Here is a 25,140-nt window from a genome sequence, read left to right as displayed (position 1 = left end):
CCATGGTGAGGCTGCTTCTCCCTTTCCCACTCCTCCAGTATACTTGTGTTCCCTCTCTCACTGTGTCTCGCTCTGTCAAATAAATAAAATCTTAAAACAAAAACAAAAACAAATACATAGGCTTACTAAAAGAAGATGTGTCTAATGTAATGATCTTAAATTTAAGGAGCTACCAAATTATGTGCCTAATCCCATGTCTTGGTATGGCCTTGGTCAGTACACTATAGAGTTAAACTTCATTCCCACTGAAGATATCCCTGTCTAAATATACGGGAATATATTCACATTGTTCTCAAATCAAATATATTCCAAAAGTATTAGAAAGAATATGCCAAAATCAAAAATTTCCCCTTCCTCTTTCTGAAAAAAGGATTGAATTTTCCATTGTCACTCTCTTTGAATGATGCCAATGGCAGCACAGCATAGTCATCTAGAGAAATCATCTTAGATCCTGACCTCAAGTAAGCCTTTGCATCAAAGCTCTTGCAAGTGAAGTTGTTCAGTCTGTGGGACAGACCCTTAGGCAGAGTCCCCATAATGCAGTTGTTTGCCCTCTTAGCCCCCTCAGGAGGCCATTTAGATAAAGTAAGAAGACAAATCCCTTGTTTTTATGCTCTGGTTTCTCAGCAATCTTTGGATTCTAACATGTAAACAAGCTCAACTTGGATGTCTTGCAAAAAGCACTTGAAAGGCAATGGTGATAAATGGAAGCTATAGTTTCAGAGTAATAGAAGCAAGAACACAGAGCAGGTTTCTCAGGCTCAGTGACTCTGTCTTTCAGTATCATCTGGCATCCTTCATTCTCCTACCATCCTGGTTTTCTGTTCCTCTCTTGGCCTGCCTCACCCCTCTTTGGGGAACAAGGAGAAAGCTAATGAAACTATTCCATCAAAAGGTAAACAGGTCTGCCTGAACCTCTCTGTTGGCAGAAAAAAATACAGAAAAATGTGTTTGTAGATTAGGTGGAGGCTTAAAACAGCAAACAAATCTCAGTTACTCCTCAGGGAATATTTGAAATGGTTTTGAAAGCTGGAAATTTTTCAGCTAACTGAGGTTCCTATCAGCAATTAAATTCTTATGCGTGTATATATCACCTCTGAGTACAAGCATGGGTCTAGAAAGGGGATAAATTGCAACCTGAAAAGAACAACTTCCAACCATTAAACACTGAACCCCAGGAATTTACAAAGCAGGAGGTTCAAATGGTACAACAAGCTCTTCTGCAAGAAAGAATGACAGAATCTCTTTTTGAGGGTAGAGGGAGAACAGCATGTTTTTCTGTATCTGTAGCTATAAAATAAAGTGAGCTCCATATGCTTGACTTTGAAAGTAATTTATGCCATGTTCTGTCTACTGCTTTACCAAGAAAAGGCCACTAAACCACATAATTAGAATACATCACTTATTTGGATATATGTAAACATTCATGACAAAATGAAAATATAATATTTCTTAAATTTCCCCTATGTTGGTTGAGGGAAGGGGGAAATAGAGAGTGATTGCTAATAGATATGGAGTTTCTTTCTGGCAAGATGAATATGCTCTGGAATTAGTAGTGACAGTATCACAATTTTGGGGGCTGTACTAGAATCACTGAACTGTATACTTCATATTTTTGAACTGTATATTTTATCATAAAAATTTTTATTGTGTTATGCTGATCACATACTGAATTATATATTTTAAAAGAATAAATTTTGTTATATTAGTTGTTCATCAATAATAAAACTATATGAGAAAATAATTATAATTACTTTCTAAAATTTTGATAATTAAAAATGCTCTGACACTGACAATACCAAATACTGGTGAGGATATGGAGAAAGAAGAATTTTCATTCATTGCTGGTGAGAATGCCAAAAAGTATAGTTGCTTTGGAAGATAGTTTGACAATTTCTTATAAAACTACACATACTCTTAATCATACAATATAGCAATCACGCTCCTCAGTATTTACCCAAAGTAGGTGGAATCTTATGTTTACCCAAAAACCTGCACATGTATATTTATGACAGCTTTATCCGTAATTGCTAAAATTCGGAAGGAACAAAGATGTCCCTTAGCAGGTGAATAGATAAACATGGTACAGCCAAATAATGGAGTATTATTAAATGCTAAAAAGAAATGAGCTATCAAACCATGAAAAGACACAGAGGAACCTTCAATGTATATTCCTAAGTGAAAGAAAACAATCTGAAAAATCTATATACCATATGATTCCAACAATATGACACTCTAGAAAAGGCAAAATTATGGAGATAGTAAAAAGGCCAGTGGTTGCCAATGTTTGAGGGGTCGTTGGGAGGGATGAAACACATGGAGCATAGAGGGTATTTAGGGCAATGAAAATATTATGTATGATACTTTAATGATGGATACAGGTCATTACACATTTGTCCAAGCCCACAGAGTGCACAATTCCAACAATGAACTCTATTGTAAACTATGGACTTTCGGTGGATTACAATGGGTCAGTGTAAAGTCATCAATGTAACAAATGTACATCTGGTACATGTATATGTTACAATGTAACATTTAACATCTGGTAAAGGATGTTAATAATAGGGGAGGCTGTGCATGTGTGCTACAGGTGGTATATGGGAAGTCTCTGGATCTTCCCCTCAATTTTGCTTTGAACCTAAAACTGCTCTTAAAAAAAAAAAAATCTTAAAAACAAAAACATTTTGGAATTTCAAATAAGTTTTAGGAATAAAAAAAAAAATTTTTTTTCAAAAAGGGCCATGGAGAGAAAGACACTCCTATGAAAGGCTATTGGCTGTTTTAAGCAAAGTATAATGGTCACAGATGGGAAACAGTCTTACCCATTTGACTAATAATCCTCTAAATAGGTGACAGGCTAAAATGTCTGTTTTTAAGGCAAAGGGAATCACCAAGTGTGAACATTTTAAACAAATACACAGTTTATGACTTTGATGTAGACTGATTTTGCTGAAGCTCAATCCCGTAAGTGACTAATCACATTATCCTCAAAGATAAGTTAAAATTATTAGTGGAAAACTAGTTTGGTGACACCTAATCATTGCTTAGAGGCTCATATTTTTTATTCAATTAGAAGCTATGGGGGGGGTGGTCTATAAAACAGAATGCAAGCAAAAAGCAGCTTTCCCTTGCTCTTTAACAGAATTCTACACTTTACCTCTTCAGTGATGTATGTCATTAGAAAAGTCTTGGTGATTTATGTATTTTGTGCTTCTAAAACTACTCTTCTCCAAGAAATTTACATAAATTTCTTGAAGATTGTCTTCTTAGTTCAAAATTAAGTCACACATTCTCTATTGATTAGTAATCAATTATTACCAAATTTCAGTGTATATTTTTGTTCTGTGGTTCCAAAGGGCTGCTGTGGCCAGTACTACTATGCATGACTTTCAAAGCAACTGACCAGATAAGTTCTCAATCTGGTGTCATCTGAAAGTGTGCCTGTCTGGTACTGTGACAGTTGCTAGAATGCAACCATGTAACCTCTTTCCCTCCACATCTCTGGTGTCTATTTATTGTTGTTATTACCTAGTCATTAAATGGTCAGCCACAAAACATGAAAATGCTATTCTAGGGCATCCTTGTACTATTTTATAATTCTTTTGTCTACTGTCCTTCTCCAGCTCCAAAAATTCAACAACAGACAGAATCACAAACATATCAAAGGTATAATCAGGCAGTAGCTCTGCTTGGAGTCCCACACAGTCATTCTCACGTGCATGGTCATTCTCATGTGCGTGGGTTTTAAACAGTTAGCTGTGTGGTCCATCCTATTAAGGTTTTTATCTGGCCTTTTTCCTCACGGGGCAATAGTATCAGCTCAACTTCAAACTATTCAGTAAAAATCCAAGGTGAATATAAACCCAATTTATTAAATTCTGGCAGGAATGAATTGGCCATTTGGATGAGTAATTATCCCCGATTCTCCTTTTTCACAGTACATTTTCCACACTCAGACTTATTACATGATGGTTTTAGTTCTATAGGGTCCCTTGAGCAGTAACAACTTTATGTTCCATTTGTTTTCATTGGCTAACGTTAAGATGGTGGCTCCTAACTTACATACAAACAACTTTAAGTTGGAAACCCATAACTAGTGTTTCCAATGAAACAGAGGATCCTAGAGTTGGGGATCTGAGAGGAAATTTGAGCAATGCCCAAATAAATCACACTTTACAGATGAGAAAAATGAAGCTTAGAGAAATTGAGTAACTCATCCAAGAGCGCACAGAGCATACAATGCTAATTATTGAGAATTACAACTATAAATTTAATCTTCTTATATCTATTATATCTAATTCCATATTTGTTTTCCCTGGTCACCAGTCTCCTAATTCATTTATAATTTATATTCTTTACTCACTCACCTCCCCCCCCAAAAAAAAAAAAAAAAACCCCAACCCAAAAGCTTCATACTTTTACATTAGACTATTCTTTTTTCCCTTAATGGATTTCTTAAAATACACATGATAATCAAATGGATCCTATTTTTATCGTATGTTGAAAAGTCTATCACTAGTCAAAATTTTCACTAAACAACAAAGAGAGCTATCTGTAAAAGTGCCCCATAAGAAAAAAAAATTTTTATTACAAAATTCTCTAAAAACCTGAAATTCTGCCAGTTAATAAAACTGGCAATTGTAACAGACCATATACACTGGCTATAAAATACATATACCATATATTTAAAAACAACTGTGATACATTTCATCTACAATTAATATATTAGCACTGTTAAAAATAAATCACATTTTTAATTTATCCATGGGCTGGTATATCATGATGTATTAGCATTTCTTGAAATAGTGTCAATAATTCACATCTTTTATTTAAAACCATTCAAAGAAGTAGAAGCTGAATTCCATTTGCTCAATTTTCCTTGTGGCATGTAGAGACATTTCCCAAGTATAACAGCCAGGTTAAAATAAAATAATAAGTTATAAATTCACATTTTTATTATTGTCGCTATTGTTAATCATCATCGACATCTGGTTAAAGGTAATTTCATTTGGTTCTCTACCTCACCCTCTCCAATTTAGTCATAACATTGTTCATCATAAGATAAATTCCTTTAGCAAGCCATTAAGAGCCTGCAGTCAGCGCACTTTGCATACTCTAAAAATGCCATAAAAACAACTGTCAGAATTAAGGTCCTCAAAGTCCCATTTACAGAATGACAGAGAAAGGCACTGACCAGTAACTTGAATGCCCATGTTAAAATGTGAACTTTGGAAAAACAAGAGCTGTAAGTTCTACAAAAGAGAATCAAATAACTAATTTCATAATGGTTGACACCTCATGTGGTGGGGGCTCTTGTTGCCATTGCCTCTGAAACTACAACATTCAAGATGAATAGCTTTAGTACTTCAGTACCTAATCCCTGACAGCAGACAGACAACTATAAATCCCTGATCAATAGTTTATACCATGGGAAATAGAGTGATTTCTTTTCTGTCATCTTATAGGAAGCTTTTTCTTTCTAAGAATAACCCAACCAGGAAGTTCTCCCTCTTCTAAGGCTTCTAAGCACTCCTTTCCAGTAACATTATCTTCTTTCTTAACTAATGGCTGGGATTAATTATGATAATCAGTAATTCCCTGAATAGACTCTTGTGCACAAAACTGGTGAGCTTGTGTAAATAAGAGATACAAATGACACAAAGGACTTAGGTCTTGCATTTTATTGTGTTTGCTTTCGTTTATTTAAAAAAGAAGCTGACTCTTCTTGGTTTTTCATAAATGGGCAAGAGTTTTCATTTTTGCTTTCATTTTCCATGCATTTTGCATTTTTGCATTTTGCTTTCATTTTCCATGCAAAAGCTCCTTCTTTAAAGCAAAAAGTAGATTCTGCTTAACAGAATATCTGTACTTCAGTAGATTATAAAATAAAATTCTACCAGGGTTTCTGTCAGGCTATATAGAACCGTTATATGAATTCAATAGTCTATCCTCTCTGAAAAAAATATGGTTTGCCTAATGGGTCAAAGCTGAATCTCTGCCCCACCTGACCCTTTGGCATTCTTATTCAATAAATAACTTGTACAACTATATTCACTGACCTTGAATTTTACTAAATGACTCAGTTTCCCACTTATGTCCCTTACAGAATTATTCTAGGAAAATGCCACTCTCCAGCCAAAATGCTAAAATCACATCTTTAACAACAACAGCAACAAAAGAACAGCTTTCTTAAGTTTTAGATAAATGTGGATATGTATTAATTCATTAAGGAAAAAAATAATAATTATGGGAAAGATTGTGAATATTAGTAATGGTTAATGAGTAACCCTTTGAGAAATATGCTCTTTCAAAAAAGATTTTATTGGTGTTATTATCTGCGACAGAAAAAAAAGCACTATGTTTTTCTCAAAAGAAGGCATAAAAAAGGCATTATAATAGAAAAAAAAAAATAGAACTCTAGTGTTAAACCTCCAGGACAATGGTAAGTGAAAGCTTCCCAAGCCTCTCCTATACCTCTGCACTTCCAAACAGAATAAGCAGGGATACATATGCTCTGTTGTACTTCAAAGTATATCTGGATGTACTTGACAGACATGTATTAAAGGACCGCTGCAGAGCAAACTCTTAGAAAATGTTTACTGAATGAACAGTATAGACTTTGCAAAGAAATGGAGGCTAGGACCATTTCCACTTCTGAGGAATAGCCACATGATAATCAACGAATTCAAAAAGCATATAATCAGCCGGTTCAAAAATGGTACCTGTCCCTCTCTCTTCTTCCCTCAAACATTTCCTTCTCTCTAATCTACCAAAATAGTTATTAAAAGCATTAAAAATCTTTCATTTTAAGATGTTTTACTCACTCATTCAATGAACATTTATTAATTTAACAAATTAATAAGTTTTGAAGAATCTTGGAAAAACGTGACTCTAGTAGTTGTAGCAGCAAGAAGATTCAGGATCCAGGACTATTCTTCAAGTGGCCAAATACCATGGAACTTTTACAGTGTGATTAGACTAGTACTTTCTATTATATTTGATTGAGTTGATGATTCTTCCTTCTTGAAACGTTAATCCAGCGGCTAATAATTTTACGTTGTGAAAAATTTCTCAGAGAACTTTATAAAATGCATGTAACTGGGCCCTACTCAAAAATTTTCAATTCAGGTTTGGGGAAAGACCTGAGTATATGTATTTTTACAAACACCACTCCCATGCCTATCCTCAGTAATTCTGGTGTCACTCATTTGTAAGTCACCTATTTGTGAGAAACACAAATCTGTCTTCTAGCAAGGCCATTCTATCCTGATCCTCATTAAACTTTTCCAACCAGTACTTCTTTGCCTATTTTCTGAATCCTCTTTAACCACCGATCCTTAAATATTAGTATCTCTCTCAAAGTTCTTCATACTCTATGTATCTATATAGATCCCTCCCCTTCAAAAAAACTTTTCCAATGTCAGAGTTTAGTGTTAACCTATATATTAATATCTTCCCAGTCCTTAACTCCATTCCTGACTACTCTCTCAGACTCACCCAAGGGCCTGCTGGTCATCTCTACCTAGATACTGCAATGAGATTTCAGGACAATGGTATCCTCAACCACACATCCTACAGATTAAAGGCTAAATGGCTCTCGCCCCACTTTTCCAAAGCTTGGAGTCTTTCCTCCCCTCCTGACTTAAGATCCACCTTAGGTGGCCTCTCCCTAAGCAAAGAACTTCTCAAACCCATTCTGCATTCCTCTTAACCTGGGCTAATGGAATTCTGAGCATATTTTTATCAATGCACTTATTGGTAATTCTATGAAAGTAATTTGTATGTGAATGCCTTGGAATTCACATGAAGATAAAGACCATTAAACTAGAATATTTTTTCTATTCAGCTTCAACCTTCTTACCAATCAGCCAAAATTTTGGCTTGGCAGCAGAAAAAAGAATACAAGGCTTTTGCAAAGTATCCAAGAATTTAATCCGAGAGTGATTTAGAGGTGAAAGTGAAATAGGAAACGTGTAAAAGGAACAAAAATGTATTGCTGACTACAATGACTACAATATGATAATGATAATGATGATGATGATGAATAACTTAACAAATGTTTATTGAGTACCTACTAGTACTAGGTATGAGGCTCAAGGTGCCAAATACCATAAGGGTGCCTGGGTGGCTCAGTCAGTTAAGCATCTGCCTTTGGCTCAGGTTATGATCCCAGGGTCCTGGGATTAACCCCCAGGCTGGCCTCCATGCTCAGCAGGGAATCTGCTTCTCCCTCTCTCTTTGCCCTTCCCTCTGCTCATGCTTTCTCTTGTTCTCTCTCTCTCTCTCAAATAAATAAAATCTTTAAAGGAAAAAAAAATAAATAAATAGAACAATAAACCACAAAAGCTAACACTCATTGAGATTTCTAGTAAGGACAAATAAAACCCAAACAAATACTGTATATATTCATGTATGCAGATGTGCAATTAAAAATTCATAAAGTGAGGGACACCTGGTTGACTCAGTCAGTTAAGTGTCTGCCCAGGGTCCTGGGATCAAGTCCCACATTGGGCTCCTTACTCAGTGGGGCGCCTGTTTCTCCCTCTGCCTGCTGTTTCCCTTACTCGTGCTTTCTCTCTCTTTCTCTGACAGATAAATAAATAAAAACTTTAAAAAAAAAATTATAAAGTGAGCTTCCATTTCCAACCATGAGAGACCAAGAGGGTTCAGAATTACCCTCCTACTGTAAACAACTAGGAAAGTGGGCAAAGAAAGGAAGCAATTGTTTTTAAACTTTAAAAACAGGCTATGCAGGACTGTGATGGCAGGAGAAAGTAAACAAATGCAATGAGACTCCCAGTGGATATGTCTATCTACTTGGAGGCAATTTCACAGAGAAGGAGATCCTGAAGATAACCCAGCAGCGGTCTCACAGAGGTAAAAGAGCAGATATCAAAACTCAGAAAGGCTGAGTCAGCTAGAATTTGCTTGTCAGAGTACCAGAATGGCTGGATCTATGAAGTCAAACTGCTTTAGGAACTGGCATAGGGGTCCCCTTGACTATTTGGTTAAACACCAACCAGGGCTACAGAAGTTGAACCTTCACAACGGTAGGTACAAATTAACTCCTGGGAAAAGAACCAGCAAGTTTTAATAGAAAAAAATTTCCAGACTTCAAACAAGGCTAGCAATGTCTGCATGTACAGTGGTGTATACATTAGAAATATATCAGGTGGACTTTTGCTTTCACCCATGACAAAGTATAATACTTAACATTAGCCAGAGAGAGAAATGATAGAACACACAGGACATACAGTAGAAACCTTAGAAGTCTCATGTCTTACTAGTAGGACTAAAACTACCCTAGTGAGAGGTAGACTAGACACTAGAATGCACTGGCTTTCCCTCAAATCCACAAACAATGGTTTGCCAAAATAAATCTGTGGAATCTTTAAAGAAATACAATAAAATTTAATAAGCCAAACCTAAAATTTGCAAGTTCAATTAGCCAAACAAAATTAATAGAGATATGAAAAAGGAAGAAAAAAATGACTCATAACCAAAATAAAATTGGCCATAATAAAGACACAGGGACAATGAAATTGGCAGGAAAAAAGGTCAAAAGAGCTATAATGAAAATACTCAAAATACTTAAGGACTTAAGACATGAACATAATGCAGAAAGAAACAGAAGATACAAACAATGAAATTTCTATACGTAAAAATACAACATGTGAAATAAAACATTCACAGAGTGGAATTAACAGTAGATTTCATATGGGAAAAAAAATCAGTGAACTTGAAGAAACATCAATAGAAACAGCATAAACAGAGGTGCACAGCTAAAAAGGAGCGAGAAATAATAAACACAGCCTCTGCGACCAACAGGAAGATGTCAGGTGGTCTAATAAGTGCATTGCTTCCAACCAAGATGAAGTAGCAGGAACCAGATTTACCTCTTGCCTGAAATGAACAACACACACATATACCCACAAACACACCCACACTATTAAAAGATTCTCAAGATTATTAAGTGATGGGAGACTAAAAACAGTGATCACAAACAAAGAAAACAAACAAAAAGAGTCCTATAATAGCCCCAGGTTATAGCTTAGAGAGAGCTATCAGGCAATGGTTCCATAACAGGAAACCCAGCTGAGGCTGCTGGTCTCTCGGAGTTTAAGAAATGGAGCCGAAGTCAAGGAATCTATGGAGCTCACAGAGTAGGGAACTGGAGAGTACCTGGTACTCTCCAGAGGATTCCACTCACGTCTTCAGTTTTCATATACGGAAACTACCCCAGGCTAGAAGTCACCAGAGAATAGGATCCCCAGTAATCACAGAGGGTCAGGAATAGTTTGTATTCTCAGCAGACAGAGTGAAAAAGTTCATGGTTTACAGGACCTTGGATAGAGTACTCAGAAGCATTTTACCTCTACCATAGGGAGAACTCTTCCATAGAGTAAATGCTACTCTTGTCACACCCAACACATTTTAAAAGCAAGACACCATAGGATCAAACAGTTTTCAAGTGCCAGGAAAAAAAAATCAAAAATATTTACAAAAATATAAAAATATCTGGCCCCAACAAAATAAAATTCACAACATTAATTACAATTAAAAAAATTATCAAGCTAGCAAAGAAGGAGGAGGCTATGGCCAAGAGGAGAAAACTCAATCAATACAAACAGACGTAGAAATGACACAGATGATAGAATTAATAGACAAGCACACTAAATCAGTTACTACAACTTTATCCTGCACGTTCAAGAAGCTAGAGGAAAACTGATATGTTGAGTGAACACAGGGAAGATTTTGAAAAGACCCAAACAGAATGTCCAAATTTGATGAAAACTTTCTAAAGTCCCTGATTCTAAAAGCTCAATAAACTCAAAGCATAAGAAACACACAGAAAACTATGGTGGCACACCATAATCAAATTGGTTAAATCAGTGATAAAGAAAAAAATTCTTAAAATCAGAGTAAAATACAAAAACAGCATGTAAAGAGGAACAAATAAAAGAATATCAGATTTTATGTCAAAAACAATGTAATCTAAAAAAAGCAGAGCAGCATCTTTTAAATACTTGAAGGAAAAACTATCAACTTACAATTGTATACTCAGTGAAGGTATCTTTCAAAAATTAAAGAGAAATCAAGTTTTCTCAGGCATAATAAAAATCGTAAGATTCATGAGCAGCAGAACTTTCAAGAAATGTTAAAGGAAATCCTTCAAATGGAAGGAAAATATCTAGCAAAACATTGATCTGTACAAAGAAAAGAAGAGCATAAGAAATGGTAGTTACACAGGTAAATATAAAAGACTTTACCTTATTAGTTAAGTCTCCTTAAAGGCTAGTAGATTCTTTAAAACAGAAATAATATGTTATTTCATATTAATAATATTAAAATTAATCTATAATATGTTATCAAGTAATACTTTTTAATTGAAGGTAGACATAAGAAATAAAGATTAAAATATGTAGCTTAAAGCAAACACTAAAATAACACAAAAGATCTATTAAATAAAAAATACCCAATATATCCAAAAGCAGCCCCCAAAACGAAGAAAAAAGGATAAGAAAGACAATTACACACAATACAAAAATAGTACATTTACACCCAACCATATTACGTTAAAGTGAACATAGTTCAAACTTCCAATTAAAAGACAAAGATTGTCAGATTTGGTTAAAATCAAGACATTTAAAAGCACTGTTGGGGCGCCTGGGTGGCACAGTGAGTTAAGCCTCTGCCTTCGGCTCAGGTCATGATCTCAGGGTCCTGGGATCGAGCCCCGCATCGGGCTCTCTGCTTGGCACGGAGCCTGCTTCCCTACCCCCTCTCTGCCTGCCTCTCTGCCTACTTGTGATCTTTCTCTTTGTCAAATAAATAAATAAAGTCTTAAAAAAATGCTCTGAGGAAAAAGAAAAAAAAAAGCACTGTTGACAAGAAACACACCTCAAATATAAAAACACAAACAGGTTAAAAGTAAAAGGATTTTTAAAATGTCATGCTAAAAAAATAAAATGAAAACTAGATGGCTGTATTAGTAACAGAGAAAGTTGATTACAGAGCAAAAAATATTACTAGAGATTAATAAAAATCATTTTATAATAGCAAAAAGGTCAATCAAGAAGAAATAACAAGCTTAAACTTTTACATACCAAATAACAGAGCAACAAAACATATAAAGCAAAAACTGATGGACCATCAGAGAGAAAGACAAAAATTACAATTACAGTTAAGAGATTTCAAAAACCCTCTTTCAACAATGTGTAGAACAAGTACAGAGTAAATCAGTAAGTATATAAAACACAACTTACTTAACTGAAAATTACAGAACACTCTATCACCAATAGCAGAATACATATTCTTTTCAAGTGTACATTTACCCATATAGATTATATTTGGTCCATACAACCAGTATCAATAAATCAAAAATAATTCAAGTCATAGAAACACATTCTTTGACTACAAATGAATTAAATTAGAAATCTACAGCAAGAATACATGTAGAAAATCCTCACAAAACTAAAGAACACATTTCTAAATAACCAATGGGTCAAAAAAGAAAACAAGATGAAATTATAAACTATGAGAGTATTAAAAATACAACGTTAGGACAAAAGTTGTGGGATACAGCTAAAGTTATTTGCTGGAGGAAAATTTATAGCATGAAACAGTCATATTAGAAAAGAAGAAAGCTATCCAACCAAAGACTTCAGTTTTCATTTTAAGAAAATCAGAAAAAGAATAAATTAAACCCAAAGTAAGGGGCGCCTGGGTGGCTTAGTCCTTAAGTGTCTGTCTTTGGCTCAGGTCATGATCCCAGGTCCTGGGATCCAGCCCAGCATCTGGCTGCCCCCACAGCAGGAAGCCTGCTTTTCCTTCTCCCACTCCTCCTACTTGTGTTCCCACTCTTGCTGTATCTCTCTCTGTCAAATAAATAAATAAAATCTTTAAAAAAACAAAAGTACGCAGAAAACAGGAAATAACAAAATAGGAAAAATAATAGTGTAAATCAATGAAACCAAATGCTTGTTGTATTAAAGATCAATAAAATTAATAGACCTCCATCCAGATATACTAGGGAAAAAGGGAAGAAGACACACACTAGCAACACATACAAGATGAAAAAGGTGACATCATTACAAACTTTACAGATATTAAAAGGATAATATGGAAATATTATAAACAACTTTATGCCAGTAAGTTCAACAACTCAGTTATAAAAAAACAAAAACAAAAACAAACAAATTTCTTATAAGACACAAGCTACCAAAGCTTACTCAACAAGACACAGACAATCTGTGTAGTCCTAAATGTGTTAAGCAAATTGAACTTGTAGTAAAACATCTTCCCACAAGGACAACTCCAGGTTTAGATGGCTTTACCACAGAATTCCACCAAACACTGAAAGAAGTAATACCAACTCTACACAAATTCTTTCAGAAAATTAAATAGGAGGAAACATTTACAAACTCATTCCATAAGACCAGCATTATCCAAATACCAAAACAAGACAAATACTACAAGAAACAAAAAACACAAACCAAAGCCCTCCATGTGCATAAATGTAAATATTCTTAATAAAATTTACCATATCAAATCCAAGAATATATAAAAAGGATAATACATCATGACCAACTGGGATTCATCCTGGAAGAGCAAGGATGATTTAACATTTGAAAATTGTTAGTTCATTTAATTCATCAAACTTAATTATCATTTAATTATTAACAGAGTAAACATTGAAACCACGATTATTGAAAGAGATACGGGAAAATCATTTGACAAAATCCAGCATCCATTCCTATAAAGAAAAAAGAAAGAAAGAAAAAAACCCACAAACCAACAACAAACAAAAACTTTGCAAATTAGGAATAGAACTACCTCAGCTTGTAAAGGGTATCTAGGAAAAACTAATATACCATATTTAATGGTAAAAGATGAAATGTTTCCCGCCTAAGACCAAGAACAAACCTGGATGACTGCTCTCACCACTTTTAATCAAGATTGTGCTGGAGATTCTAACCAGCACAATCAAACAAGAAAAAAAGAGAAAAAGCATCCAGATTGGAAGGAAAAAACTAAAAGTATTTGTAATGCAGGTATCATGATAGTCTAGGTAGGAAATCCTTCAGAATACAGAAAAAAGGTACTAAAATTAATAAATTAGTCCACCTCACACCAGTCAGAATGGCTAAAATTAACAAGTCCGGAAATGACAGATGCTGGCGAGGATGCGGAGAAAGGGGAACCCTCCTACACTGTTGGTGGGAATGCAAGCTGGTGCAACCACTCTGGAAAACAGCATGGAGGTTCCTCAAAATGTTGAAAATAGAACTACCCTATGACCCAGCAATTGCACTGCTGGGTATTTACCCTAAAGATACAAACGTAGTGATCCGAAGGGGCACGTGCACCCGAATGTTTATAGCAGCAATGTCTACAATAGCCAAACTATGGAAAGAACCTAGATGTCCATCAACAGACGAATGGATAAAGAAGATGTGGTATATATATACAATGGAATACTATGCAGCCATCAAAAGAAATGAAATCTTGCTATTTGCGACAACGTGGATGGAACTAGAGGGTATCATGCTTAGCAAAGTAAGTCAATCAGAGAAAGACAACTATCATATGATCTCCCTGATATGAGGGAGAGGAGATGCAACATGGGGGGTTAATGGGGTAGGAGAAGAGTAAATGAAACAAGTTGGGATTGGGAGGGAGACAAACCATAAGTGACTCTTAATCTCACAAAAACAAACTGAGCGTTGCTGGGCGGAGGGGGGTTGGGGGGGGTTATGGACATTGGGTAGGGTATGTGCTATGGTGAGTGCTGTGAAGTTTGTAAACGTGGAGATTCACAGACCTGTACCCCTGGGGGAAAAAACATATATATATATATGTTTATAAAAAATAAAATTATTAAAAAAAAAATTAGTTCAGCAAAGTAACAAGATAAAGATCAATATATAGTATTTTATACAATATATAACATATAATACAAAAAAAACCCCTGCATTTCCACATACTAACAATGAGTAATTAGAATCAACATTTAAAAACAATACCATTTCCAAAGCATTAAAAATGTAAACTACTTAGGATGATAAATCTGACCAAAAGATGGGGAAGATCTATACACTGAAAACTACAAACATTGCTGAGAGAGATTAAAGAAGACTTAAATAAATGGAGAAATGTAAGCTGTACATGGATTGGAAGATTCAATACTTTAAGATATTTATTCTTCCCGAATTGATCTATTGTTTCAATACAATCCCAAAGTCCAAACAGGCTTTTTTTTGTAGAAACTGGCATGATTTCTACAGTTGATATGGAAATACAAAAAACACAGACTAACCAAACGACTATGGAAAAAAAAAAAAAAAAGAAAAGAAAATCAAAACACATATATTACCTAAATTCAAGACTTATCATAAAGCTACAAGAGAAAGCCATATACTATTATGATCAAACACACTAAGATCCAAAGGAAGAGAAGAGAGCCCCAAACTATTCACACAAATATTGCCAACAGGTTTTCAACAAAGGTGCAAAGGCAATTCAGTGAAGGAAAGAAGAATCTTTTCAATAAGCAGTGCTGAAACAAATGAAGATCCATTTTAAAAAAAGAAGAAATAAAAAGAGTTTCCATCCATATCTCAGACTATATATAAAAATCAAATCAAAATGGGTCATATAGGGTGCCTGGGTGGCTCAGTCAGTTGGGCGTCTGCCCAACTCGGGATTGAGTCCTGCGTCGGGCTCCCTCTCAGTGGAGAGCTTGCTTCTCCCTCTCCCTCTGCCTGCTGCTCTGCCTACTTGTGCTTTCTATCTCTTTCTAATAAATAAATAAAATCTTAAGAAAAAAATAATTCAAAATGGGTCATACACCTAAATGTCAAACGCAAAACCTTTCCAAACTTCTTAAAGAAAACATATGAAGGGTGCCTGGGTGGCTCAGTCCATTAAGTGTCTGCCTTTGGCTCAGGTCAGGATCCCAGAGTTCTGGGAGGAGTCCCGCATTGGGCTCCCTGCTCAGTGGGGAGTCTGCTTCTCCCTCTGCTTCTTCCCCTGCTTGTGTTCTCTCTCTCTGTCAGAAAAATAAAATCTTTTAAAAAATTTTTTAAATATGGGAAAACTTTTGTGACCTTGAGTTTATGTAACAATTTCAAAAGCAAGACACAAACAGCATGGTCCGTAAAATAAAACCTATATAACCCAGACTTAAAATCTGCTCTTCAAAGGCACCGGTAAAAGAATGAAAAGATAAGCTATATTTTATAAGAAAATATTTGCAAATCACATACCTGATTAGATACTTGTACCCAGCATATTCAAGAACTTTCAAAATTTAGTAATAATAAAACAACTGAATTTTTACAATGAGCTAATGATTTGAACACTTTACCAAAGAAAACTGTACACATTGTTGAGAGAAAAATGAGATGTTGTATAAACCAAGAAGTAACACGTTCTCTAAGATACCATCCCTGATCTTATCAGATGAAAATTATCTAACGTATGTACTACATTGACTTGAAGCTATGACTCACCTAGTTTCTAAAATGAAATTAGAAATTACATTAGATTTATTTTGATATCCTCCAGCATATCATAGGTCCTCACATGATACCTGCTTTACCCAAGTACATATTAAATATATAAAGATGGATGAATAGTAGGTATATAGGGAAATTCCTTTTTAATTGAAAGTTGTATTAAAGAAACATGTTTCAGAAAATTATTTTAGGGGTGCCTGGGTTGCTCAGTGGGTTAAGTAAGCCACTGCCTTCGGCTCAGGTCATGATCTCGGGATCCTGGGATAGAGCCCCGCATTGGGATCTTTGTTCAGCAGGGAACCTGCTTCCCCCACTCTCTCTGCCTACCTCTCTGCCTACTTGTGAACTCTCTCTCTGTCAAATAAATAAATAAAATCTTTAAAAAAAAATTATTTTATAGGTTTAATCATTTTATAATTTTATGTGCTCTAGAAAATTCTGAATTTTATTAAACAAAATAAATATTTCTTCTTCCTTCCAAGTTTAATGCTTTTCCTTTAACCTCAGGTTTCATTTAAAAAAAACACAAAAACTTGTTTTTATAAGCCACTATCTGAAGTTAATCACTGTTCTCTAATTTCCTCTCTCTCACAGACCTCCAAATTGTAGAAATCAGTTCCAGGCAGTGCCAGCTCTCAAAAGATAACAGAGCTATGCTATTATGGAAGAGAAAAGGAAACAGAAGACTGGGGAAATGGAGAGGGGGAGAAATATCACATAAAATTTCATGGAAATCCAGAGTTCTTAAGTTGTATGTATTGTTCCAGAGACAACTGCCAGGATGATTCTGGCCTCAGACAACACTCTGAAGCCTTGGCTCTGAGAGCATCCGGAGGACAGGAATCTAGGACTTGACAGCCATCTTTTCTTTTCCAGTCTGAAAGTGACAGAGAACAAATGCCAAGAAGCATCAAAGTGATCTAGGTTTTTCCCATTTCTAAAGTCTTGCTTCAGGTGGGGCATACCGATGCCAAAAGGGGAGGGGGAGGAGCTGTCTTCCAAAAACAGGACAGATTCTGAAGCGGATATACCTTACACAGAAACTTAACCTTATATAACACCTGAACCCTAACAGACAAACAGGCAGAGACCCATTAGGCCCCGAAAATCTATTTACTTTCAATAAATATTTACTGCATATAGGCATATAACCTTGGCCCCTCTGCTGAGCTCTGAAGGCTGCCTGGATAAACCTTATTTTATTGCCATTATCAGTTTCCAGAGCTCTCTGCCAGCACCCACCCTGACTAATGTCTGTTTCTCATTTCCCATTTGCTATTTGTTAAATTTAAACTTTTACATTAAGTTCGAATGAAAAGTAAAATCACAGATTTCATGTGTGGTGAAAAGGAGAAAGAAAAACAAGTAGGAAGATTCAGAATGAAATGGGACTTTCCTCCTTTCATTCACCAAAGGCCTGATGGGATTATATTAAACAGGTTAACCTGCCAATCTCATTCTTTATAAAACCTATAGGATATTACAATTAGGTATTTTTGAAAAGCAACAATAAAGCTGAACCTAACAGAATTTAGAAAAGAAAAAAAGAGAGAAAAACAGATTAAGTTTAAAAAAATGTAGTGAAGGAGCACCTGGGTGGCTCAGTAGGTTAAGCATCTGCCTTCAGCTCAGGTCATGATCTCAGGGTCCTGGGATTGAGCCCCACATGGGGCTCCCGGCTCAGCAGGGAGTCTGTTTCTCCCTCTCCCCCTGCTCATGCAGTCTTTCTCACACACACTCACTCTCAAATAAATAAACAAAATCTTTAAAAAAAAAAAAAAGTGTAGGGAAATGATTACCACTGAATTTCTTAGCCAGCATGACTCCTTATCTTTTCTGAAGAAAATGATTAACACGTCAAAAAAAAAGTTGTATTCAAATAAGCAGTTATTGATTTAGAGGAGAAGCATCTTTGAAGGCAACGGGGCAAGAAGCTTTTAGGAGAAAAAAGACTGATCTATAAGGAAGGGGCCAGTGGGGACTGAGCAAGGCAGCCAAGGGGCAGGAAGGCACGGGTTCAAGCATAGCAGAAATCCTGTTTTTCTCAGTCAGGTATACAGAGAGGGATGAAGAAGATTTGTAATGGAGAAAGGTAAGCCCATGTGGTCTCTGTATTCTCTGAAAAAATGAATATACATATGTGGGTGTATATAGGTGTTTACCTATACAGAGCTATCTGGGTGTGCACATGTGTCTACTGTGCTACCATTTATCAAGAACTTCTCTCTGTGGAGTGCATGCCACAGAGCTTGCTGGCTATGTATTCCTAGGGTCTGTTGTTCTTGTACCTGGACCGTTCTAAGAGTTATTAAATATCTGGGATACTGCCCTTGCATGCTGCTATACATTTTGTTAAGCACTTCTATCCATCCATTTACCAGGCTGTCTCCAAACACAGAAAATGCCTATAGGCCTTAGGTATGATAGCCTGGCTTTGCCACCTGCTATAATTTGAATTTAGACTCCAACGTTACACGTGAAATATGAGGGTATAACTGTCTCTTGGCTATATGTTGTTTTTTTAAATTTAATTTAATTTTATTATTTTTCAGTGTTCCAAACTTCATTGTTTACGCACCATGCCCAGTGCTCCATGCGATACGTGCCCTCCATAACACCCACCACCAGGCTCATCCAACCCCACACTCCCCTCCAAAACCCTCAGTTTGTTTCTCAGACTGCACAGTCTCTCATGGTTTGTCTCCCCCTCTAATTTCCCCCAACTCACTTCCCCTCTCCATCTCTCAATGTCCTCCATGTTATTCCTTATGCTCCATAAGTAAGTGAAACCATATGATAATTGACTCTCTCTGCTTGACTTATTTTACTCAGCATAATGTCTTTCAGTCCCATTCATCTTGACGCAAAAGTTGGTTATTCTTCCTTTCTGATGGAGGCATACTACTACTCCATTGTATATATGGACTGTATCTTCTTTATCCATTCATCTGTTGAAGGGCATCTTTGTTCTTTCCACAGTTTGGCGACTATGGCTATTGCTGCTATGAACACTGGGGTACAGATGGCCCTTCTTTTCACTACATCTGTATCTTTGGGGTAAATACCAGTAGTACAATTGCAGGGTCATAAGGTAGGTCATTATTTTTAATTCCTTAATTAAAAATTAAGGAATCTCCACACTGTTTTCCAAAGTGGTTGCACCAACTTGCATTCCCACCAACAGTGTAAGAGGGTTTCCCTTTCTGCACATCCTCTCCAACACTTGTTGTTTACTGTTTTGTTAATTTTAGCCATTCTAACTGGTGTAAGGTGGTATCTCATTGTGGTTGTGTTTTTTTTTAAGATTTTATTTATTTATTTGACAGAGATCACAAGTAGGCAGAGAGGCAGGCAGAGAGAGAGGAGGAAGCAGGTTCCCCGCTGAGCAGAGAGCCTGATGCGGGGCTCGATCCCAGGACCCTGGGATCATGACCTGAGCCGAAGGCAGAGGCTTTAACCCACTGAGCCACCCAGGTGCCCCTCAATGTGGTTTTGATTTGAATCTCCCTGATGGCTAATGATGATGAACATTTTTTCATGTGTCTGTCAGCCATTTGTATGTCTTCTTTGGAGATAATCACATCCAAAAAATGGCTATATATTTTAAAACTTTCCTTAGGATGTCCCAGGTGGTAGTCTGGATCCCAAAAGTGCTTAGGGAGCCAACCTGTAAATATCTGGTCATCCCAAATATCTCCTCTCACCTTAAGGGTTGGGCTACACCAGCTATCCCAAGAAGAAGGTGGGACGTGACCAAGAACAGGGGTCAGTGAACTACATGCAGACAATCCAGTCTGCAGCTGCCTTTAAAAAAAAAAAAAAAAAAAAAAAAAAAACAGCTTTACTGACATATAGCCACTCCCATTTGCTTGAGTATAATCTATGGTCACTTGCAGCTTCAGTGGCAGAGCTGAATAGTTACTAAAGAGATTTCAGGGATCACAAAGCTGAAAACATTTACATCTGGCCTTTTAAAGAAAGTTTGCTGATTCCTGAGCCAGAACAAATGAATGTGTTCGGGGCACGTGTTGCTGCTGTGTGCCCGCCTAGGACATGGTAAGAAAAAATCCTCTGTCTTCCCCAGATCAAGAGAACAGACCATTTCCTAAGGAGCCGTGGCTGTTAGAATAACACACTCCACATTTCCCCACTGGGAGCACAGGCTGTGTCCTCCTGGAGCTCTGAGAAACTCTAAGACCTGACTCTCCTTGCTGGACCTTGGGAAGAATGGGAAGCTCAGTTAAACTTCCTGCTGTTTTTTTTTTTCATACTCTGAGTCTGAATCCTTATACTCAGGTCCATTCATCTAGGGAGAAGAGTGCTCTGAACTCCACTCTTTGATTTAGATAGTCTTTAATAAAGTAACTATGCAGGAAAATATACTAATGGCAGTCTGTGAAAATAAGATTTCAATGCTTCAGGTGATTTCTTCAGATCTGTTTAAAACCTGTTTGACCTACTTCTGTGCATTTATGAAAAAGTGTAATTGAAAAGTTAAAATGGTTATGTGATGTTTTAATGTCTATATTTTTACATATCGAGAGAGGTTCAAATTCTACTGAATGAACAAAAACCAAGATTTGCAATAAAGGTCTAATAAATTAGACCCATTAGTAAATCTAAGGAATGTATAAGAAAAACTGAAAACCAGAGTGAATTTTTGATATCACAACTTAAGGAAGATAATGTATTCCTCAATGAAATTACTGGAGTATAGCTATGTCTTGTAAGGGACCCAATAGCAGCACAATATCATCAGCCCATGGAGGGTCAAGCTCCTCCTGGCAGGACTGGTTAATTCCAAGACCCCTCCGCAATTCACAGGACTGTTACCCCATGTTCCTATTACATGCCAAAGGTCAATGAACCAATTTTCAAAAATGGCAATTTCTCTAAAGTGTCTGAAGTCAGGCAAAAACATTAAGCAAAAGCCACTGGGATTTACTTACCACATTATGAAGGAAAAAAATGGATTTGAACAAAACCTGCCACTCTATTATGAAACTGAGTTTGTGGGGAAAAGCAGAGGGGCTGGGAGAGGAATACTCATTGTGTGAAGTGAGATAGGCTGGGAAAACCAAGAATAAACTTGGCAACTATTTTAAGAACAATTAGTTTTCCATATATCTATTTTGTAACATCTCAAGTTTAAGATTGCACACTGTACACATTCTCTTAAAGAGAAATATTGTTTGACTTTAAGTGGAAAAATAGCTTAACAGTGTTTGTTATGTAATATTTTTGGTTTTTTTCCTAACTGAAAATGAATAAAGAATTAATACAACTAATTTCATGATTATGTAGAATTCACAAAATATAACCTCTCTCTCCCCTTAATAACCATTGTACGAATGACCTAATAGAGGCTTCAGCAAGTAATCCAGGACATTCTCACAACAATGAATGAGTCTGGGTGTAAAATTTTCCATTTATGTTGTGAATTATATTTTCTGATGTCCTTCTTAATTACCCTTAACCTTCATGGATCTAGATGAGTCTCGATCAAATCCTCAGCATATTAGAATGAAATATACATCCTTTACCGAGGAAAGCAAACAGAGGGTAACCTACCACCTTTTAAATGTCACTGCCAAGAAACACATGCTGTGTTTTACAATTCACAGTATGGCTTCCCTTGGAACTGAAGTGGGGGAAGGAAGGAGAGTAGGGAAAGGCATTTAAACAGTTTCCAGAAAACTGACTCCAATTCTTTATCCTCTTCCACTCAGCAAATAATCTCCAAAAACCTACATTTCACTCTTCTTCCACACTGTTTCTACCTACCCCAAATTCGCTCATTTCCTTTGGGCATGGGAATACAGAAAGAAGGAAAAATAAGCATGAAATGAAACCGAGGTATATATATGAGTAGCACCCATGGTCTGAACACTTGAAGTTCAAAGAACCACTAAAGAAGCAACTTCCCTTATTCATCATTGCTTTGAGCATTAAAAAACCTCACTACTCTCACATGCCATGGTCTTCTCTGTATTAAAATTGTGTCCCATAACAAGTATGGACCATATACTTTATGATATTTTAGGGTTTCACATTTATCACTTTTTATAAGTATTTTAACTATGAAAAAAGAGAAGCCCCAGATGTTAAGTGACTTGTCCAAGGGTCACACGACTTAAAATTGAATGGTCTTTCTGGAAGACATGTAGAAAACTTTTGTACCAAAAATGATCAATATGAATGACACAAAAATCACCCAGAATAACTGAGGCATTTTTTTCAAGATCCTCATTATGTTCTGCTTAATGTTTAAAATACAAGTTTGAACCAGGTAATTATAAGCATCAGCCTGGAAGCAGCTTTTAAGGAACAGATTTTGTGCATAAGTAGGATGGAAACTGACTAGGTGAGAGCCATTTCTAAGGAGAACTACAATACTATGTGTCTAATGAATTAACCTAACAACCTATAGTTGAGAAAAGAAGGAAGGGATTGCAGCAATTTATGTACGAACAATGGAAAAAGTCTATCATTTGATTAGGGAAGGAGAACCACACAATTTTACAGAGATCATGATTACCACACCATTAGGTTATTTCCCCTCCACCTCTTGTTTAGCCAGCTAAAGACTAAAGAACACTAAAGATGAAGGAGGGCAATTTGACACTGTGAACCTATGCTTCTCTCTTGAACTGTGTCACTCCATAGGGAGTGTTCTGGAATGCTGTGGGAGAGCTTTTTGATAACTGCAATGACTAGGGCTCTTGCTGGTATTTAATCAGCAGCGCCAAGAATGCTAGGAGTCCTACAACGAAGGAGATAGTCCTATACTAACAAAGAATGGTCCCGTGTCACACATGACTTTCAAATATCCTGCTGGATATTAACCACAGCTGAAAGACCTGTTTATAGTTGTTGAAACCTAGAGGCTGATTCAGTGGAAGTCTTTTTTATATACTGAATTTTCCAGCAACACAATTATAGTGTCAGTTGATGAAAAACTGCACTTTGTTTGAATATCCAGCATTCTAGAAATTCATGTCGTGTGCAGCAATCCAGCTCAGGTAGACTGGTCTCCACATGCAGTATCCCTATTCGTGGTACTTCTGTGTATCAGAGTAACCATTTGACTCCTTCCTTGTGTCATCTCCTTTAGTGGCTTCCCAATGTTGACATATCAAAATACTATATAAAATGCAGTTCCATTTTTCTCTTTATATTACCGATGGGCTATTATATTGATTTTTAAATTATATGCATTGGTATATTATCTACAAATATCACCTTGGGATGGTCAAGGGACAATGTGTCTGAAAGAGTTGACAACAAGGGCTATCGACAATTTTTTCTTTTCTGGAAAATCTCTCACTCCTGGCTTCTGTAACAATGCTAACTCCTGGTTTCCCCGAACAATCTTCATCTATTTCCCTGGCTCTTCTTGTGTCTGGCTCTTCAAAGCAGCAATGTTCCCCTGAGTTTCACCCCTCTACACCCCTCTATTCTTACTGATTTATCTCTTCCTCTTATGACTTTGACCAACATTTACTTGCCAAACTTCTCACAAATCAAGAATATGAGTTTTCCACTCCTTTTGCTGAATTTCACACCACATTTTCAGTTGCCCACTGTGTACTACTTGGCTTATCTACCAGTGCAGTTCCTCAAATGCAACTAGCTCCAAAGAGAGCTCATTATCTTCCCTGCAAAGTCTGTTCCTCCTATATTCTCGTTTTTCTTGGCTGGTGGTGATATACTTTACCAAGTCTGCCAAATTAGAAAACTGGGATCATTTTACGCCAGTTCATCATTTTTTACTCTCCCAAAGCAATTGTTCACCAAAGCCAACCAAATTATCCTGTATCTTGAATATTTCTAAAATCTAAAGCTCAATGTTTTATACTTTTTCTGAAATTCAATACAGCAGCATTAAAGCCTTAATTATCAGTGTGATTTAACACATCAATCCTACTTAAGTTATAAGCCTATAAAAAATAATAGTTTTAGGGTGGTGCAGTTGGTTAAAGTGCCCAACTCTTGGTTTCAGCTCAGGTTTGATCTCAGTGTGGTAAGATTGAGCCTCGCCCACTTAGGCTCCCAGCTCAGGTGGAGTCAGCTTGAGTTTCTCTCTCCCTCTTCCTTTGTGCCCCTCCCCCACACTCTCTCTGTCTCTCTCTCTCAAATAAGTTAATCTTAAAGAAAAAAAAAAGAAGGAAATAAATAGTTTTAGGCAACTGAATGCACAAAAATGTTAAATATAAAATTACTTATGAAAATTTAGAAACAACTGAAAGGAAAAGATTTGGTTTTTTATTGTTCATCCCTACAAATGTGACTCTGTAGCCATTGAAATTATGCTAATGGAGTGTCTTTATTATAACAAGAAATGCTTTTCATAGTGTTAAATGAAAAATCAAGATCTAAAATTATCTTAACCATATAAAATGTGCAGGGAAAAGTGGAACAAATCACTAATGGCAATTATCTCTCATGAAAGAATTATAGATTATCTGCATTTTTCTCTTAATATTTTTCTGTGATCTTCCAGATTTTTCACAAGTCTCATGCATTCCCTGTAATTACTTTAAGTCCTTTTCAAGTCTTATCAATGATCCCCGTACCATAGTTCAGTCTCCTAATGTACTTTCCTTGCTTCTTGTTTCCT

General features: G+C 36.3%; 1 protein-coding gene across 7 annotated transcripts in view; it reads right to left on the bottom strand.

Annotated features, from left to right (window-relative positions):
- ARHGAP28 (Rho GTPase activating protein 28) overlaps positions 1-25,140 on the bottom strand; it is a 243,897-nt gene that overhangs the window by 113,574 nt on the left and 105,183 nt on the right. Inside the window, exon 1 of one of the 7 annotated variants that reach the window (XM_032875719.1) lies at positions 20,225-20,271. The exons of the other annotated variants lie outside the window; for them this stretch is intronic. The gene's annotated coding sequence lies outside the window, so the exon portion shown is untranslated. Of the gene's footprint in view, positions 1-20,224; positions 20,272-25,140 lie in introns of those variants that run through there. 7 annotated transcript variants of the gene reach the window in all.

This window comes from Lontra canadensis, unplaced genomic scaffold (assembly GCF_010015895.1).
Source record: "Lontra canadensis isolate GAN:19392208 unplaced genomic scaffold, GSC_riverotter_1.0 scaffold57, whole genome shotgun sequence".
NCBI classification, from domain to species: domain Eukaryota; kingdom Metazoa; phylum Chordata; class Mammalia; order Carnivora; family Mustelidae; genus Lontra; species Lontra canadensis.
This window is presented reverse-complemented; position numbering and strand designations above follow the sequence as displayed.